This window comes from Hippopotamus amphibius, chromosome 4 (genome assembly GCF_030028045.1).
Source record: "Hippopotamus amphibius kiboko isolate mHipAmp2 chromosome 4, mHipAmp2.hap2, whole genome shotgun sequence".
Classification (NCBI taxonomy): Eukaryota; Metazoa; Chordata; class Mammalia; order Artiodactyla; family Hippopotamidae; genus Hippopotamus; species Hippopotamus amphibius.
This window is the reverse complement of record NC_080189.1, coordinates 168,468,689-168,487,237: the sequence shown is the minus strand read 5'-3', so window position 1 is coordinate 168,487,237 and position 18,549 is coordinate 168,468,689.

Genomic DNA, 18,549 nt, shown 5'->3' with positions numbered 1-18,549 from the left:
TGTGCATGCATTTTAACAAATTTAAATTATACAATATTTTTTCACCCTACAACAGAATTAAACTAGATAATAATAACTTGAAGATATCTGGAAAATCCCCAAATATGTATACATTAAGCCAGGCAAGAGGGTAGTCTAAAAGATAGTCACAAGTTAAGTTAGAAAATATATTCAATTGCATGCAAATCAAAACATAACATATAATTTGTGGGATGGAGCTAAAGCTTAGAAGGAAATATACAGTAATAAATGCATATATTAGAAAAAAGGAGAAATCTCAAATTGATGATACAACTTTGCCACTAAAGAAATTAAAAAATAAATATAAATTCAGATCAATGAGAAGGAAGAACATAATCACAGAAAGGAAATAAAAGAATTTGAAAACAAAAGCAATAGAGAGAATGAATGACCTCTGAATATTATTATCTTAGAACATGTTTCCAGAAGCCAGTCCTGAAGTCATGCAAGTGATGAATTAAGCGAATACAAAAGCTTAAGGGAGAGAATCCCATGGAGTGGGGAGCAGGATAGAGAAGGGCAAGAAGCCAAACAAAGATGTAATTTCAGGGAAAATTCTAACTTCACCCTGACCCTGTAGGGTGTTCTGGAGCATAAATTGCACTCAGAGTTTGCTCTGCCTCTGAGACAAGGGAACTGGGCTTTCTTGTCTCAGAGTCAGCCATCGACTACATAAGAATGAGGGCAGAAAGTATAAGATAAATCCAAAGCAATAAGAGCAGTGTCTGTAACACTTACTTTGGTTTGTGCTCCTTTTCAATGTGAAAAAAAAAAAATAGCTTAGTTTTTAAAGAAGATAATCTCTAATACACCAGTGGACACAGGTTTTATTATTCTTCATTACAGACAAAAATTACAGGTTTGTAAATGTTGAATGTATTAACTCCTTCACATCATCTCCTGGGCTTTCTAGGTGGTTGCTTTGACATCATGTTCCTCTTTCATTTCTTGTATTTCCTGCATCTGTCATAATCTAAAGACAGCAACATTGATATTTTCTGATCTAAATGACATGGTCCCTAAAATGGTCCTAGCTCCTCCTGGTGGTGTTGACTTTTGTTTGACTTCCTTATTCCTTTAATATGTTGTCTACAGCTGTTTTTCAGGGCTCTCTCCTGGAGGAACATGCAATAAGTTCCTTCGTGGGCAATGTCTGATGACAGATGGATATCGTACTAGAGCATCTTTCAAAAAGCTGATCAATATTACAAGCAGAGGTGACTTTTTTATCTCACTGAATGTCTTCCTCAAGCTGCACATGTCTGGGGAATTCACACTTGTAACTTGGCCTTGCTTGCTCTAAAGCAGGGGTTCTCACCTGACATTTCTGAAATTTTGAACCTGATAATTCTTAGTTGTGAAAGGTCATTCTCTGCATCATTACTGTAGTTAACAGCATCCTTGGCCTCGACACAACTCCAGTTGTGACAACCAGAATTGTCTCCAGACACTGCCAAATATCCCCTGGAGAGCAAAATTGCCTCCAGTTGAGAACCACAGCTCTAGAGCAAAACTTATCAAAAAACAGACAAAACAAACAAACAAACAAACAAAAAACTTTCTGTGATGATGGAAATGATCTGTTTCTTTGTGATTCAATATGGTAGTCATTAGCCATATGTGGCAAGTAAGCCTTTGAAATGTATAATTATTAATTACATTTAATTATAGTTATTAGTTGTATTTAATTTTGCTAATTCAAGTGTTAGTTTAAATGGCTACAGGTGACTCATGACTGCTGTTGGACAGTTCAATGCTAGAGTCTTTCTTAAAGATGGCTTGAAATTCTGATGTGCCACATTTCTCTCTCTCCTTGAGCTCCTGTGGCTTACTCAATTTCTTATGACAGACAGGCAGAAAGAAGTTCTCATCCTAGGACTGTGGCAATAATTATAATTATTCTTAATATCCTATTATAGTTTACAAGTGTTTTCAGCACATTATTAAGATTGAGCTTCACTATCTCTTGAAGTATGTAAGTCTCTTTCTCCTGGTATACAAATGGGGCTAGATGATTTTTCCACATTTATAACTGGTATATGGCAGAATCTGCATCAGACACCATAATCTCTAACTCATAATCCATAAGCCTCCATCTATTTCCATTTCTTGATACATGACAATTTCAATTTTGCCCATTTTTCATTTTTATAAAAATTCCCCAATTACCACTATTCCTTTCTGATTATTGTTCACTTTTAAGTTCCCATAACCTTACCTCCATATGGCATTATCACATTCTTATTTATATATTATTCTGTCATTTTTTTGTTACTTCCTATGTGTGTATTCCACCTATAAGTAGATTGGATATTTGTTACCTGAAGATAACTGACTATAAGAGATTGGAAAAACTTTTAAAAAATCAGATTTGTAAACCTATATGAAATAAATCCTGATATTCTCTTTTGGGAAGTGGGCCAGTCCTCCTGGTCAAACAGAAAAATCTTAATGAGAGAACAAAAGGGAATCATTTGGTCCAATTTAGTTTATACTTTTAATTCAAAATGTTATTTGAAAACAAAGTCAGGAACACTTCTAATAGAAAACTTGCAAATGTTAATTATAATGTAAAGACAGGCAAGGAAGAGAATTTCAAAAAAATAATTTAAAGAGTCAATATTAATGAATTATGGAACTCAGTTATTCAAAGAACTGTTCAAAGTCTTTTGTTAATTTCTTCTTAAAAATATGCTCTGAATGGTAAGCCTGGAGTTTATTGGGATCTAGTTCTACATCCAACATGTCATAAAATGTTACAGGAAAATAGAACTAGTGGTATTAGATGTAGCATGGAATCAGTCTGTAATAATAGTTTTTTTTTTGTTTGTTTTCCAGTGCAGGAAACAATAACACTTCATTTTGACCCACAATGTTTTTCACCTGAAAAGTTTTGGATATTACCAAAAACTTAAAGGTCAACAAAATGGATATTGATTCAATTGTAATTGAATCTGAAAACATTTTCTTCTAAAACATCAAGTGTTTTTCTCAACCCCCACTGGTTAACTATGGATTGAAACAGTCATGGTAATTCTGTAAAAATATTAAGAATGTGTCTATTATTATGCATTTCCAAAGTCTTGCTCCCTTTCTTCACAACTCTTGAAACCAGTTAAGGCATCCTCTGATATGCTCACCTGAGCTTGTTAATTTGAATTAATATATATTGTTTCTTAAATAAATATCTTGCTTACCATCAGCATGCATAATGTTCAGATGGCTAGAATTGTCAACTAAATTTCTTTCATCAACTAGCAAAGTGTTATGGACTTTATAATCACCTAGTAAAATATTATTTACTGAATGACTTATAGGGTAAATAGATGATAAATGAATTATTATACTTAATTTTTTTATGACTAAAACCTTTTTATGAATGCTAGGTGAGGTGTTAATTCAGAAATATTTACTGCAGTTATCTATGATCCAATTGATACAATGTTTGGCATACGGTTTATAAGAGTACCAACAGAAACACAGAGGTTACGACAGTATTTTGGAGTTTTAGAATTACTTTTTTCTTCTAGTTTCCCCATGGTTTTGAATTTGACAATATCTTGAATGCATGGGTATTCAATTGTTGGTGAAAAAGTACAATCTCCCACTGTGTACATTTTGCCTTTATTTCTACTTAACTCGTCAAAATATGCTTTCATTGCATCTCTTTGATAGTCATAATGGTTTTTGGTTAAGTCATGGAAAGTTGTTGCTTTGAATGGAGACATAACACTGTGCCAACAGTTCACAGAGCATGGTTAACACTCTCTGAATCCATAAGAAGGCTACAAATGAAAGAACCTTCTACCATCACCCCAAAGTGATCAGAGACTTCACCAGTCTTGAACGCCAGGGTCAGGCTCCATTCAGGGTGACTATGATTCAGAATGCAGTGCATAGGCGTCTTTAATTGAACTGATAGAAATGGTTGACAGGGTAATGGTTGTAATTGTTCACCATTTCACATAGCAAAGAATTTGCTCAGTAAATAGGAGGCTTTGTTTCTAACCTAAGTTAATGGAAACACAGAAGGTACAAGAAAGTAATGTGCCAACTGACACAGGGTGTAAAATTAGGCATTTCAGAGACTTTTGTGCAAATGTCCATCAGCTGACATCTGTCAAAGCAAAACTCCTGGGATGGCTTCAGAGCCTATCCATTTGCCAGCAGCAAACATATCATGAGCTTCGTTCTCTGAGGAACAGTGTTGGTTTGTTTTGCAATGTGAGCATTTGAAACAACCCACTTTTTCCAAAAGCACCAAACTGCTACACACACACCACACAGCCTACTTATACAGTAAAAGGAACAGATGTTTATGCATATGGATTTCAATCCTTAGACGAATTGAGACGCTACAGGAGTGTATGAGAGAAGACCCGTGTGATGCAGCTTGTTTTACTGTAGCCTGGATAAAGGCATTAAGGTCTAAAGAATATTATTTCCATCGAATACATAAAATTAAATGGGCCCCAAGCTGCCTGCACACGCACTCCATTAAAGCATCTTGTGTGTTGGTACTTCTGTTGGCTGGCCTGATTTCCATTTCAATTTCTATAAGTATCATAAAGTCTTGTGGAACATAAAACTGCAAAATTTAACTGTATCCTAGAATTTTTAGTTCACTCTTCAGTATAGTCAGGGGAAAGAAATTCTGGTAGAGTATCCTTAGGGCATGTTGTATCTATATTTTTGCTATATCTTTCTTTACAATAATTGGCCAATGGAATATCTATTTGGTGGGAAATTAGTAGCAAATTTAAATTTCTGATGTTCAGCAGAGTAGGCATCTCCACTTCTCTCCTCCCCCACACCCCCAAGTCCAATATCATGCCCTAATCTCAGGACAGAGATTTAGAAGCAAATACAGAGAGAGTGTCATGGTAGTGAGGACCCACACTAGAACCCTAGAGGAGAGATATTAAATTTCTCAATATGTAACATGTTCTAAAATTTACCTGTGAGAAAGATATCTAACTCTATGCAATTCTTTAAAAAACGTGTTGGTTCATGACTTAGGAAAATCATTTTTAATTCATTTTTTAGTTCACAAAATTGTTGACTTCTCTACAACCATGTAAGTTTAGACTTGGCTTATACTATCATATCCAACCTCTTCATTTAGTATATGAAGAAATTAAGATCAAGATCTGCTATGTGAATATCTTTGTGCAAGGTCATATATTGGAAAATTCAAAAAGTTATTCAGTATATTATAGAGGGCCATAGTGATATTGAAGTGTTGATGACATTATTGTCATTTAGACCCAAATATTAGGGATAAAACCCCAATTCCTTTACATTTCTTCATTTTCTGCCATATTCTTTTGGAATTCAGGTTTATAAGTGCAGACTAACATAAAAATCACCACTTTTCAGCTTTACCAAATATATATGACTTCTGGTTTATTGCTGTTTTAGATTATTTATACTTTTACTTCTATAGTAACAGTGGTGCCTAAAGGGGGACTTTATGAATATGTAAACAAATAGTTTTAATTTATAGATCCAGTCGTTGAAATAAATAAGTAGATGAATTGCAGATAGATAGACATTCCTGCTTTACAGATGAGGAAACTCAAGGTATTGCTTAGTGGGGACTAAACCCTCTCTGAATACTAAATGCGTATTCTCGCTCCTCTGACATACTTCACACAAGTAGCATTATTCTAGTGTCAGGTACTTTGCTGTAGCAGTCTAATTTTTCTTCATGGTTTTCATTCTCTTTCTTTTCTTTCTTTCTTTCTTTCTTTCTTTCTTTCTTTCTTTCTTTCTTTCTTTCTTTCTTTCCTTTTCTTTCTTTTTTTTCTCTCTTTCTCTCCCTCTCTCTCTCTTTCTCTTTTTTATTTCTATACACGGGACCCAGGTGTGTCTATGGGTTAACACAGTGTGTAGGGGGTCATGGTTTTAATTTTATGGTCAGTTAGCCACACTTGGATCTTCAGCATAGGCAGCTGTTAACCACACGAGGGGCAGAGTGAGAGAGTTTAGCCTGGTGCCTTCTCCACTGCCCCTGGGCTCCCGGGTGATATCCCAGGGCATGTTCTTCTGAGGCTGACCTACACATGTGCTTCCTTATACAAGTCCATGTGCGGTAATGATTTTACACAACAAAATATTGAAAGGCCAAGATGCCAATTCTCAGCTTTCCTTTCTGGGAATTGACATGAGTCAAGGGACAAATCTTTTGCTGACCTCTGTGTGAACTCACTGGGTCACAGTCTCCATGGTGGCCTGGCTTCAATCTGGTAACTCAGGCATTTACCCACTGGATATTCTTTTTCACTATGATTTCTTCTTTTTAAAGTTCATAAAAAAGTTTTGGACAGTGACGCTAATCACCAATGACAAAGCTGTGATAAGCTATGGAGTGAGAAATGTGAGTCCTGGGAGAAACAAATACCTTCTTTTATATCCTGATCTAAAATTACTTTGGATATCTACAGGGAGAGGCTCATACTACTCAACAACCAAAAAAAAAAAAAAAGTCACAATATATATGTCTTAAAGCAGTCATGCATACTCCGTAAACCCTTGTCTTCACTATGATATTGTTTAGAGTCCCAATGTCAAAAAGCAAGATTACTATTCAGCACTTAGTGCATCAGTGCTATGAGGCTTGAACTCCAAAGGGTAGTAGTTATCAATTAAGAAACATAGATCAGATAACAAAAATAAATAAATAAAAACATATTAAGAGTCTTGTTTACTGACTGTGCTATGATTGGTTCAGAGAACAAAACCCTAATATACAAAATATGTATGACAAAGTCAAGCTTTGCTTTTTCCTAACTTCTGAGGCAAGAGATCAATCATCTGTTAAATTCTGATAACATTCCACTTCCACTGTGCAAAGAATCATCTATATGACCTATCCCCAAGCTGACTATTTTCACACAGGGATTTCACACAAAAACTGCTATAGCTGCAGATCTCATGATAATAAGAGAAAGGACAGACTGGAGACTGGGAATAAGGAGGAATAGAGGTAACCAGGAGTGTTCTCTTACAGACCTGTGGTAAAGCTAAGTGAACTTTACAGAGTAGGTCAAAGCTATAAAATATATCTGATCACATTAATGTCACTGATACATCAAAATCACAAGGTTGAGAAATGATGTACATTTCTTGTGAACTTAACAGTTTACAACACACTTAAATATGTATTATCCTATTTATTTTAGACCTCATAATCATCTAATGTGGTAAAGCTTATTACACTAACATAAGTCAGGTGACTGATACTCCTCTCATAGTCTTAAGTTTTGACTTGTTAAGAAGCCACTACAGTACCTTCCCTACATGTAAATGAGTTCTGTTCTCAGAGCGTGTTTGTAAGTCCAACAAAGTTAGCCTAGGTACCCAACTAACACAATTGGCTATGTAGTATTGTACTGTAATAGGTTTATAATATTCTTTGCACAAATAATACAAAAACAAACAAAAAATAAAGAAAAACTTTTCATCTTACTGTACAGTACCTTGAAAAGTACAGTAGAGCACAACAGCTGGCATACAGGGGCTGGCATCCAGTGAAGAGGCAAGAAGAGTTGCTGACTGGAGGAGGGAGAGGAGGTGTGAGAAGGCAGAGCTGAAGGATTGTCAGCAACAGGAGATGGAGGGCAAGCTGCAGTGTCACTCACGCCTGATGTTGATGCCCAGGTTCCGGCTCCTTGCTGGATTCAATTCTATCTACCCTCTTAAAAAAATAATCCAGTGATGTCTGGGTAGTAGTTTTATTTCTCTTATCATAGATGACAGGGTAGCACTGGATTGTATTCTGAACGGCTGCTGCAAACCTTGTGTACCATTTGTTCTATGTTGAGGTCCTGTGCCCCAAAAACTAACATTGCCTCCTGAAATAAAGAAAATCCCCTTGCCATTTCCTGAATTGTGAATCTCTTCAGTTCTTCAGATACTTCTTCTTCCTCTCATCTCTCTCTGTCCTTTCTCTGGGCCTCCAATTCCATCAGATCTTCATTAGTAAGCTTCATGTGGCACAGCAAGGAGTTCAATGAAGTCGTCCTCTTGCAGATCTAGCTCCAGCTTCTCGCTTGGGTCACTAAATTGCTGAAGACCTCTTTGCAATCCTCATCCACCTTCTCAATCCACAAAACTTGTGAACAAACTGTACAGTAAAGTACCCAAAAGCACAACCACTTGTAGAGGATGCACACATGTGGCAACGTATGCCAGACACTTGAACTAACTTGACCTGATATGCGTATGCATGTTGGCATCTTTGCAAGTTTGCAACTTGAAGCTTCATATGTAAGGGACTTACTGTAATTACGTGCTTTGTGTAAATGCAAAGCCTGTCTTCTAATTTTTAGAAAATTCCTAGCACTGTATTCTCCTATGGTGGTATTTGGATCCTGGACCCCTACTGTGTGTACACTCTTTTGTGAGTTTCACCTTATAAACTCATATCTTGGTTTAGGTTTTCCCAGAAGCAGATGAGGAGATGAGAATTTAAGTGCTGATAATTTGTGTGGGGGTTTATCCAAGAAAATACTGGTAGAGGAGTGAAAAAAATAAAGCAGGAAAGGAAAAAGCCAATAAGGTTATGTAAGTCAATTACCTCTGTGGGTCACTGGAGCTCAGTTCTGCTGAGAAACACTTACAGACATTGTAGCAAATGCCTAAGGAGTTGTCATCCCAGCCAATGATTAGAAGGGCTACTTCCAAGGCCATTGACTCTCCAATACTTCCCGTCTGCTGTGTACATTGGTAGAACAGTGTTCCTGAACCCGGTAAAAAATCCCTTTGGCAGAGGTTGTTTTATAAGTGTTCTCAAATATCAGTTTGTATAAGTAAATGTAGAAAGGATACTGATGAGATATGGATACTATCTCCTTGCCTCCCGGGTTTTGTTAAGGAATACTCAGTGTGAAAGACTTAAAAGAACCATATTGATATCTAAACATAGCATATCCCTCACTTGAGTTAAAAAAGAAATCTTTCATTTTAAACACTTTCTGATCTTAAAAGATTTAAATGAATCTTCAGGGGTCATAAGCAGGGTCATATTGGAGAAAGTACAGTGTCATCTGACCTCTTTTTTCCTCTCCTCTCCCTTCTTCCTAATTCTTCTCTTCATTGATTTGATCTTCCCATCTCTCTGAAGCAGAATACATTCTTCTTAATCATTCTAACAGGTTTAATGGCCATCTACTGTTTTATTGCTTTTTTTGTGTATTCCTTTAGAGTGAATTTCTGTTACCACATATCTATCAATAGATAGATGATAGATAGATAGATAGATAGATAGATAGATAGATAGATAGATGATAGACAGATAGATAGATGACAGATAGATATCTAACAAATTTAGTGCTTTCCACAAGAGGAATGCTAGTCAATAATATTTCATGAAATTCATCACAGTAGTTTGGCAGATAAGGAAACAGAGGCAGAGGTATCTATTAATTTGTCTGCTATTACAAAAGTAAGAAATATCAGAGGCATTCTATAAGGTTTTTTGGTGACAAAACAAAAACTATTTTAATGTATCTTTAAAATGTTACACAAAGTATATTTTGGTTATCTAAACAATCTTGAACTTTCATTCTTAGACCACAATAGTCAAATGATGGATTGGAAACTTTTTGTGAAAATTCTATGACTTTAGCCTTTATCATGATACTATTTACTTTCCAAATTTTGGATGAAGAATGAAAAATAATGTATTTCCCTTCCCACGAAAGAGTAACATGAGTGTGACTCTAAATGAACATCTCCGTCATTGTGCCCTGGTGACCTCGCACACATTCACATAGGTCACCAAGGCAAAGGCTAGCATGACAGCGTATGTGAGACTGGGAGGAACTCTTTGTGGTCCTTCCAGAACTTGAGAGCATGGTAAGCCTGTGAGGGGCTTCTAGGGGTTCATCTCCCCACCTCCCCTGGGAGGCACCCATGAGATACTTTTTCATTGCCTCCCACGTTCTGGTAAGTATGGGAGTCTCTGTCCCACCTCCCTCAGAATAGAGCCACAGGATATATAACCACTTGGCTGCAGCCCACATTTGGCTCCTCAGAAGTGAGGTATATCCCACATCTCACACTGCAGTCATCCATCATTGTCCTGTATGGTACATACGGCAGGGACCGGGAGGCTGGTGCCTGTGTCTATTCTTCCTTTTGGTGTGTGTAATAAACTATCTGAATCTAAAAGTGTATTGGTGTATCTTTACTAGCCAAGTCAGGCAGGCCTTGGCATCAACCTTGTCTTCTTTTGTGTGCTTGATAATGATAACCCCTTGACAGATAGGGAAAGCCTCCCATCTATCTTCAAGACCCTCGCTGAGAAGCAACACTTCATTTTCAGAGTTCCTGATATTTTGTGATCTTCTAGAGAAAAAATAAAAAATTAACAGGTCTCCTGTACTGTCATATCAGGGGTAAAACTTTAACTTTAATGAAATTCTTGACTTTAGCTAAGATTTGTGTGGCTCTTTTTCCTTCACCAGGAATTCCCTTAAAATAGAGTGATGATACTGACTCTGGGGAGCCCTCATATTCCAGGAAGTTGCTAACTGGAGTCAAAATACTACGTGGTCATATTCATGTTTTTTTAAATAAGAACATTGTGAATCAAAACATCTGCACACAGGTTAACTAGCAGGTACCAAATCAAAGTACAACATCTCAAAATAACTACTTTGCCTTAAAATCCCTGTTTATATAGATGTCCAGGTATTTCATCTACTATTAATATTCCATATATAGACTTTGATAATGCACATGGAATTCAGCTTTAGTTCTTTTCAAAGACCCTTTAAAATTCCTTCAATAGCCCATCCCTCAAAATAACCATGCTTTATAATCTGAGAGCCACTCTTTTCAACGCCCCATGATTACACATTTATTTGAGTACCCGCTATGTGCCAAGACCTTTAATATGTAGTCATTTATTTTGTATCATGTAATTATTGTAATAATCCCAAGAGGTATAAATCATTGTCTCTGTATTTATACAAAAAATAAATAAATAAATAAACAGATGTCAAAAGACATTAGGGGTTCTGGACAAAGTCCTCAGCTAATCAAGGTTACAGGTGGAATCACAGTTCCTGACACTGAGCCTGTTTTCTTTCCTTTTGGCTTCAGTCCCACTTATGCAACATCCATGCTCATTGGTGACAAGACTGAATGTTTTCATAGCTGTCTTTATAATAGTGAGAGTAAAACTGATTTTATTTTGAACTAGATGCTTAGAAACAAGGCTGAAGGGATCTCAATTTAAAACATTTTAGTAATGAATTATATTTGGTTTTCCTAAATATATTTGGTTTTAGGAATGAAATATATTTGGTAAAAAAAAATCTTAAGATCTGGACTATGTATTGGATTCAGCAACAAACAAGTGAAGTCTGGCATTCTGTCACAGATATGAAAATAGTGAATATTTTTAAAAATGTATGGCAATATTATTGCTGCATCTAAAAATCAGATGGTTGAAGTTAAACTGTAAACATCTTTTGGTTATAATGTGTTCCTGTCAGAGGCTTTGGAAACAGTCTCTATGCAGTAACCTTTGTAAAACATGCCAAGTTTCAAAAGAATCCTAGGAGATCTATAATTGTAAAGAAATGATACTACTTTTTTTATTTTAAAAAGTTACATATCTAAATTATCTCACTTAAATATTTAGTGATTCATTACAATGGTCCCTGGCAATGGACCAGGCATGTACTAGAAGTTTGGGATTCAAAAATGAGTGATTCAGATAAAAACTATCCCCCCAAATCATGCGTGAGGCTAAGCATTTCCCCAGGAATAGCGACTGTCACGGCCTGAAATATATCTGGGATTGTGTTTGATATTTACCTCAGGTTCTTGAGGAGTACTTATATAGATAACTGTCATCATGTCTGATCTCTGCTTTAAAGTTCAGTTTCATTTTCTCCTGTAAATAGTCCTTCATAAGTATTTGGAGACTCAGGCACAGGTCAGCTACTTGCTGCAAACTATTGATGGGAAGATATCACCGCCTCTTTCTGAACAGATCATAAAGAGCATCTTTTTTGATTCAGCACCTTCAGGAGGGATGCCTGTTGAGCTGTGATGTAGGGAGGTAATTTCCACTTAGTGAGCAGATCATTTGAGTCAAGCCTGGCAATAAAAGGAGTGGCAGATTTCACAACCTGCCTGCCTGTGATTTGTGTCTGAGATTTGAATTTGGGAAGCGGTGGAAAATCATTAGGAGTAAGTTCTGTGGGATAAGGTGAGCAATCTATTCTAAGAACATTCACCTTTCAGAAGAAGGGCTCAGGAAAGATGTGTTGATATTTTAATTGCCTTGTTGGATAAATTAATGGTAAATTTCTTTTTTCAAACATGTTACCTGATTACAGATTAAAAGAAGATTACTATTTAGCAAACAAGTCTGTAAGTCATTCATTTAATCATTTATTATACTATGGTCCTTTCCTTGAGAAAGACCTAAATTAAGAAAATTTTAAAAAAAGAGGTTAAAGCAATAACAACTCATTGGAATAAATAGGTTTACTAAGAGTTATTTCATGTGTACCTATCAGGCACCATTGACTTTAGCTTTACTTGCTATTTTGTTTATTCCTCTCAATAACATTGTATGTCTATATTATTACAACTATTTGATAATACATTGAGGTTGGTTTCAGTGAAATGTTTGCTGATTGTTATATAGGTAGCTTCTGACAACCCTAATATTAGAGTTCAGGACTATCTGATTCTAAATTATAAAGCAATTTTTATCGTAATTGCTGTTTAGGATATGAGAGCTCATTTGCGTATGTAGATATTCTGGGTAGTACACTTTTTAAAAGTGTCTTACTTTGCACATACATTGTACATAAAGATAACTTGAAGACTTCCCTGGTGGCACAGTGGTTGAGAATCCGCCTGCCAATGCAGGGGACACAGGTTCTATACCTGGTCCAGGAAGATCCCACATGCCGCAGAGCAACCAAGCCTGTGCACTACAACTACTGAGCCTACACTCTAGAGCCTGCAAGCCACAACTACTGAGCCCATGTGCCACAACTGCTAAAGCCTGAGTGCTTAGAGCCTGTGCTCCACAACAAGAGAAGCCACTGCAATGAGAAGCTCTTGCACCACAACAAAGAGTAGCCCCTGCTCGCCACAACTAGAGAAAGCCTGTGCACAGCAACGAGGACCCAAAGCAGCCAATAAATAAATAAATAAATAAATAAATAAATTTATATTTTAAAAAAAAGAAGATAACTTGAGAACCCAGGTCTAGAAAATTGACCTTACCCACATGCTTTTGTAAGTTTTCTTTGTTATTTCTAAAATGAGATACATACTAAATGTTGGAAATTAGAACATATATTTAATATACAATATCTTCAATCTTGGATGTAGAGACTAGTTTCACTTCTGTAGTAATGTGAAGAATAGTATTAAGCATTTTCAAGACCGAACACCCTCCTTTTAAAATGCAACACCAGGTTGTCATCTCTTCTCTGACAAAAACAGCCTGATTCCCACATGGCATATTCAGAGCCTGCCCTGTACAGACTCATTTACAGTGACTCCATTTAAGTCACACTTTTTAAATTGTTCCCAAGAGGCAAGGCTCAAATAGAGTGGAGCTGACCACATTAGCCACCATACACAGCCAGGCTGAGTGACAGGCATGTTTAATCTGTTCATTTCAAATCTCTGTGGCGCTTTGTGTCTTAATGATGGCACTGTAATAAAACCAAGGCTGTTCAGTCCCTTGACTTGGCTCCGTCCAGGGTGGGGACAGCATCCAAGGCAAAGCAAAGCGATGCAGGGATACCAAGCCCAGATGCTCAGCTCACCTCTTCTGAAAGATAATAATTTTGGCCAAGAAAATGGCCCTAGATAATAAGACCAGGGTTCAAAGTACTTTGTCTGGAATTTAAAGCCCTTCACAATCTGTTCTGCTTCATGTTGTGCTATTCACACCAAGCATCCTCCACTCCACGTAACTTTATCATCGTTCCTTGCCCCCTGATACTTTCTCATTCTTGCCTCTACATCTCATGCTACTCCTATTTAATATTCTTGCTCTTAGTGTGAGCTTAGTTAAATGGCCCCAAAGATTATTTCTAACATGACGCTCATGGTGTCCCCTGGCGTTCCTGCTGCTGATGTATATGCTCCACGCTCCCCTTCAGCATCTTAACCTGGATGGTGCTCTGGGGAGGTCTAAAGAGAAAGACATGTATAAAAGCATGTAGAGCTGGTAACGTCCACACAGTTACCTCTTTCCTCTAAATTCTAGATTTTTTTTTCAGTCTTCATGAATTTAGTCCCATAATATTCTCTACGTATGAAAGGACTTTTGGCGGACTTCCTAGGTGGCGCAGTGGTTAAGAATCCACCTGCCAACGCAGGGGACACGGGTTCCAGCCCTGTTCTGGGAAGATTCCACATACACAGAGCAACTAAGCCTGTGTGCCACAACTATTGAGCCAGTGTGCCACAACTATTGAGCCCGTGTGCCGCAACAAGAGAAGCCATGGCAATGAGGAGTCTGCGCACCACAATAAAGAGTAGCCCCTTCTCTCCATAACTAGAGAAAGTCCATGTGCAGCAACAAAGACCCCACACAGCTAATAAATTAAATAAATAAATTTATTTAAAAATTTTTTTTTTAAAAAAGGACTATTGGTTTTATAGCCCTGCTTGGTTTTGCAACAAGATTGAATCTCCTCGAAAAGGAATGAATACCTTATCTGACTTACACGTTCCTCACTACAGTTTCTACTTCTGGGAACTGAGCAAAGCTTAGGCTATTTGTACCAAGTGCTGAATTATTTTTTCTGTCTCTTAATGTCCCTCTATGTCTATATCTCCTTCCTCCAGAAGATGCAACGACTTGGAATTCCATATTATTAAAAGCAGATTTTAACTGGGGGAAAATTAAAAAATAAAAAAAAACCATAATAACAACAACAACAATAAAACTTTGAAATGTATTAATTTTACTTATATTACCATCTTAGGAAGATTTATATCTTAAGAAGAATACATCTACATATTTAAGGACCAACTCTGACCTCTACTAGATAAGAGAATCCTGGCTAAGAGAAACAAGGAGTCATAACTCTACCCTGAGACCTCATGGATCTCCATTTGGATCTCTTGCCCAGGGGAAAAAAATAAATAAAAATTTTAAAAGGAGAAAGAAACTGTAGTATACCAGTATGCTCAAATTCAACAGACGATGACCTTGGCTCAATTTCTAATACTTCCAATCTTAGATGCATCCTCTTGGGACCTTATCTAACATCTCTCTACCTCAGTTTATCATTTGTAAGGCAGACATAGCAGTAGCATTTACCTCCTAAGACTGTTATATTGACTAAAGTTAGTATGACGTAGGCTTTAGAGCAGTGACTGGACAAAATAACTCAACTGACATTGGCTATAACTTATATTTGCTTCTCATGAGTATTTTGCCTTGACATAATTTTGATCTCTTCATTTTACAGATGAGACTACAAAGGAGATTACATTAAATATGCAACAGCACATTGAGTGACAATATATCTGAAGAAGTCAGGCTTTTTAGCTTCCAATCCTGTGTTTTTCCCCATGGGGTGACATTTTGTCAAATACACTGTTTAATTTTTATGTTAATAGCATTTATCACTCTCCACAATTACTTTGTACATAATAATGTCTGTTGTTCCCACATCCCCATTAAGATATCATTGTGATATAGTCTCGATGATGGCACAGCACGTGTTGTCCTATTTGTTGAAATCTCTCTGGGGCCCTAAACAGTGTCTGCCGCATAAATATTTTTAGAATGAATGAATGATTAAACTTTAGAATATATCCATGTGGGGGCCTGGGGAGGTATTTTCAGCCTTTTCTCCTTTTGCAAAGGAGGTTATACCACCTCTGCTAGATACCTCCTTACACACGCCGGGGCACATTCCAAAGAGGAATTCTTGGTACTGTGATTGGCCAGACCTTGACAGGTTAAAAAAGAACAATTATTATTAGGAAGGTAGGCTGCACTCCTTCTCACTTCCTCTTACATTTCATGCACCAATAGGTTAGATAAATCAGAGGCTCTTTTATTCTCTCTTTTCTTTTTCTCTATTGATTTCATGTGATTATGAAGGTGAGTGGACTTAAGCACCAACCTCGTGAACTGCATTTGCTCTAAGGTTTGACAAGTATTTTGACTGAGGCTGAGGGAAAAGTTAAGCACTGGGACTGGGGTAAGAGCTAAGTATGAGACCCCACTTAGGCCAAGTGTCAGTCTTAGTGTTAAGAACCCTTAGTGTCAGAGCTCTACAGCTAGTAATTAAGCAGCTTTTGGATTTCCATTTTGCCATAGATCTTTTCATTTAGATTCTGTGGAACTTAAGGAGAGGTGAGGGGATGGTTTGCTGGACAGGAATGAATTTGGACAATTCTTGACCCTTGACCATAACATCATTAAAAAAAAGTCCAGGACCCCCAGCTGATACCAAAATCCATGGATGCTCAAGCCCCTTATATAAAATGGTGTAGTGTTTGCATATAACCTTTGCACTTCCTCCTGTATACTTTATTTTTATTTTATATATTTATTTGTGGCTGCTTTGGGTCTTTGTTGCTGTGCAAGGGCTTCTCTCTAGTTGGGACGAGTGGAGGCTACTCTTTATTGCAGTGCTCGGGCTTCTCGTTGAGGTGGCTTTGCTTGTTGCGGAGCATGGGCTCTAGGTGCCCAGGCTTCAGTAGTTGTGGCTCACGGGCTCTAGAGCACAGGCTCAGTGGCTGTGGCACATGGACTTAGTTGTGCCACAACATGTGGGATCTTACAAGACCAGGGATCAAACCCATGTCCCCTGCATTGGCGGGTGGATTCTTAACCACTGCACTACCATGGAAGTCCCCTCCCATATACTTTAAACCCTCTCTAGATTGCTTATAATATCTAATACCAAATAAATGCTATGTAAACAGTTGGCAGCATAAGACAAATTCAAGTTTTGTTTTTTGGAAATTTCTGAATTTTTTTTCAATATTCTGATGGATGGTTGGTCGAATCTGTGGATTTAGAACCTGAGGCTAAGAAGGGCTGACAATGTAGCTTTATCTTCTAGCAGGCCTTCTCTCGTGCATTGCTATGACCTGCGAGAGTTGCATCAGACTTTTGAGAATACAGAAAACATTGTTCCTTTTGGTTAACTTAATGCTGGTTCCATTCAAGCTATTTATACATGCTCACATATTCCTGAATTGTACAAGGTTTCAGATTTGAAAAACAACTGTGTATAGCCACACATAGGTACTATAGGCATATGGAGAAGTATATAGCTTAGTGATTTAAAGATTTGGGCTTTGATGTCAGAAAAATATTGTGACTATCGGTTTATAGGTTATAATACTGGGGTAGAAACTAAGACAATTTCCTCTTTAGTAAAATGTCAATGATGCCTGAAAAAAATAATGTTTGTAAAATCTTAGCACAGTGCCTGGTGCTTTCTAAAGGGAGTCAGACTGGAGAGTAATGATCAAGTGTGCACTTTGTGTGTGTAGAGGTGGGAGTAAGGGTGAGGGGATTATACTAGGTCAGCATGATGCAGCATGCACATACCAGAATCACCAGGAAAATGGGAAAAAATGTAACCATCAATAGCAGAGAATTGAGATGGCATAAATCACTTTATAGAAATAAAAGAAAAGTAGATCACTGTTATTTCTAGATCATCTCACTTTTGCTTTCCTAACTAGAAGAGGTAAAATAAGCATGGAGGCATGGGCAGCCCCAGGGTGAAGAATGAAAGGATCTAGAAAGTGACCACTGACTGAGCCCATGATGCTGGATGTGGACTTGACCAGGCAAACTTCCTGAATTTCAGCTACTGGTACTTGAAAAAGAAGCATCTGGAAACTGTAGGGCCACCAAGATGTTGTGGTAAAAGACTCAGTGACATCTTGTCTCCAAATCATTGAATGTCTATCAGGGGCTGCACACATTTTCACCAGCTCTATTCTAGTTGTAACCTTTAGGTTCTGTTCCCAAAAGTTTTTGTTATATGACCAGAGAATTTTGTACTTTGGGTGTGGGTAGGACCTGAAACTGGTTAAATAAATCTATTGGGCTTCTTAAATTCCAAAGGCCCTGACTTTGTTTGTTTACACTTTTTCAATTCTTGTTGTTTCAATGATGCAATGTGTCAGCACATCTGAGAGAAGTTTCTTGAGGGACTTCACTAAAAGTCAAGTTGTGAACTTCAAGGCAGCTCTTCCGGGGAACTATTGATCATTATGACTTGGGCCCTGTAATCTGCTTTACATGAGTTTGGTGAATATTTATGGAAAGAGTCAATGTGCCAGTCACAATGAGGGATGCTTCAGGAAAATATAATCATTTATTTATTATAATAATTGTGCTTTAGAGTGGTCGTTACTCTTTTCTGAACAGCTTAGATAGATTGAACACCTTGTGCAAGCTCATGCAGCAAACTTGTGGTTGAACTAAATCTACTATCAAAACGTTATCTTTAGGTTTATTGTTCTAAATATTTCCTAATTAAACTGAGA